Raw genomic sequence first — 3,241 nt, forward strand, 5'->3', positions numbered from 1 at the left:
GAACTTTTGGGCCTGTATATTGAAATAAATAAAATCAGTGTTAAATTAAGTGTTTATTCTAATTTGTTTTAAAAAAATGAATATTTATTTACTAGCTGTGCCGAAAGCCGTTTGACCCGCATGCGTTTTCAGTTTTCAATCAATCAATCAGGGAGTTATTTATATTTGTAATTAAAATCTAACTTTGAATTTTAAAACGTTTATTAATTATTATATGCATAATCACAACGTCCATTTCTTGTTTGTGATGTAACTAGTTGTTAAGTGCAATAAAGTAATAGATAGACACAAAATATATTTATACGGTACATTTTGGCACTTGCCTTTATTAGAAAAACCTTCATTTTTAGTTAGTCATTAAGAGTTTTCTTGAACATTTTGCTCCTTTCCGATCACCCCCTCTTTGCTTTTCGGTAGAACCTGCAAATGACAAAATATAAAAAACTATTAAGTATGATAATAAATTACTAAAAAGAAAAATAACCATTAATACCTATTATAGTAAGCTTAGAGATGAGCCAATTTTCCAACGTATCCAAAAAAGCGACAGTGTCAGTGATAAAAATGTATGTGATTACATGTCAATCTCTCAAATCACTGTCACTGTCGTTTTACGTACTTAATCGTTTGCAACTTGGCTAAAACCCCATAAAAGCCAGTTGGTTTGCATAAGAGATAACTCTAGAAAAAACTACATTAAGCAAATCAAAAATATTTGTGGTTGTTATGATAAGAGGAAAATAACAGAATAATTATACCACAAATACACAGGCACTGACTATTTCAGAGAAACTTTACCACGCGCCGCTTCCAGGTTAGTAGGTAAATACCTATATCAATCTAGAATACAAATACTGAAAGGATATTCCGGCATACAAAACATGGAACGTTTTCAGCTGCTTATCTTCCCGGCCAAGTCGTAAATCAGAAATGGTACTAATATTAATTTTAAAATTAGTACTATTTCTTAATTACCGACATACATAAGTACTCAAAGTGACACCCATAACGCAGCCGAGCGGCGAGATCACTAGGACATTGCAGTCTGGTTACCGGATTGCCCAAAAGTAAGATGATCTGTGCGTCGGAGGGCATGTTAGGCAGTCGGTTGCGGCTTAAATAAGTATGCAGGTGTGTCGTCGTTACATGAGGCATGTCAAGGACCTATGGCGGCTCCGTAGTAACCCTGATACCAAGGTAGATGAGGTCAGTCAATTGTCTCAACCCACACGAGAGAAGGAGAAGTTTACTCGACTTTAGTAGGATACGGATAGGTACATACGAACCTTGAAGAGAATGTGTCTCATGTTGACTACGACGAGAAAATATCCCATAGTTTCTTGAAATATTTTTGCATTTCTGGTCATTCTTCCACTGGGTTGTACTGGATTGGGTTGCAGTATTAGTGGAATCTGTTAATTGTAACAATGGTTTAAATACATTGTTTGTAGGTAGGTACATAATGGACGTTAAGAAATAAAAAGGACCCATTACCAAATCACCCTAATAATTAGACACAAACCTAGATATTTTATCGTTATTTAGGTATTAAATAGAAGGTTAGTACCAATGCGTTAATAATAAAATGCATATCAAAGTCAAGCGAACAAATAACAACAAAATCAAGGGTGTTTTTGCAAAAGTTAACTTATATAACTAGGTAGATTATTCACAACCACGCCGAAATACTACAGTTGATGCTTCTGTGTAAACCTTACAAAACAAAATATTTATAATATTAATAGTCTAATAAATAGTAATATACTAAGTAGGTAAGGTAATAGGTACTTACCTAAAATCTAGCTAGTCTATTTATAAGTAAATAATTACTCACCATCTTTGATTTTGTCCAAGTTGAGCATACGTATAATCCTTGGGTTTTTTACTTCCACACAAAGATATGCACGCTTCGAGTAGCCACCATGAACAAATTAAATAGAGAGATAATTATTACATCTATCCAACATTCTAACAAAAATCGACCTTATTTATTACTACAATGCGATCGTTATTTGTAGGGTCGTATGCTGACTGACGGAATACCGTGGTAAAACCACGATCACAAATAGACAATCAGCTTTCACTCTACAAATAACGATCACAGTGAAATATTAATAAGGTCGTTTTTTTATAAACTTCGTCGGCAATAATTTTGTCTATGGGTGATCTTTGTTTTACCGTGATAAAACCACGATCAGCATACGACCCTACAAATAACGATCACAGTACAGTAATAATAGGGTCGATTTTTGGTTGAATAAAAAGTCGAGATTGACAAAAAATTGGTGGATAGATGTAATACCTCTCTAATATCGCCGGCGCGGCGTAAGTACAGCAACCAAATAAAACGTAGGGATTTACGCTAGTGATAACTAAGTATATTTATTTAGGACATTAATAAGTAGTATATATTTGTAGGTAATTAGAATAACACGACAAATGATTCAAATTATTGCCTTTAAAAGAATTGTATTCATATTTACGAAGAGTATAGTGTAAAATATGTCATCGAAAAATGAAGTTAAATGAAATAACGTAATAGTAATTGTAATAAGACCACGGTAACATGATCATTAACTAACATACGGATACCTGGATATACATAAAGCTGCCTCAGGTACATGCTCTATAAATAAAACAACCATTGAAATAATAAATAATAAGTATATTGGTTACTTACTCTAAATTTCCAAAACGCACGCGTGCTCAAACACAAGTGTACACGTGTTCAAAATGGTACGTCTGCCTTCGATGCGTGCTCGAATCAAAAAAGCCCCAATGAAAGACAAACACGCCTTTTTATACCCTTTCTCCTAGTGTTGCCATATGAAGGCAACACAAATTCGCACAAAATTACAGAAAACCTAACATTCGTCCATCCTGACGTCGTGCATGTCCTCATGCACGTAGACAAAACGTCTAATGTTCAAACCTAACATTCGGCGGGCCAAGTGATTCCACACTCATCGAGAACAGTTACAAAGCTTCACTTAAAATCTAAAAGTACAACGACATATAATCACATTTACGGGGTGAAACATCAGCTCTTCTTTCTAATCATTAAAGCTATTCAAGTTGTCAATAGTTCGCAAACCCTTCCTTCTCACGAACCATTGCAAAGCAATTGAGTGTGAACCTTCTTTCTCACACTTGTAATTATCGTATACAAACCTTCCTTCTTATATACGATAATTAAAATAATCATAATATAAAGCTACTCAAGTTGTCAATAGTTCGCAAA

The 3,241-nt window shown here is 34.2% G+C and overlaps 1 long non-coding RNA gene across 1 annotated transcript; it reads right to left on the minus strand.

The window, feature by feature from the left end:
- Positions 1–292: 292 nt before the first annotated feature.
- Positions 293–1,978, minus strand: LOC126381671 (uncharacterized). Its single transcript, XR_007568915.1, has 3 exons — positions 1,835–1,978; positions 1,287–1,412; positions 293–420 (listed from the first exon to the last, which is right to left on the minus strand). It is a non-coding gene; the product is annotated as an uncharacterized LOC126381671 (long non-coding RNA).
- Positions 1,979–3,241: the final 1,263 nt, after the last annotated feature.

This window comes from Pectinophora gossypiella, unplaced genomic scaffold, assembly GCF_024362695.1.
Source record: "Pectinophora gossypiella unplaced genomic scaffold, ilPecGoss1.1 Pgos_79, whole genome shotgun sequence".
NCBI classification, from domain to species: domain Eukaryota; kingdom Metazoa; phylum Arthropoda; class Insecta; order Lepidoptera; family Gelechiidae; genus Pectinophora; species Pectinophora gossypiella.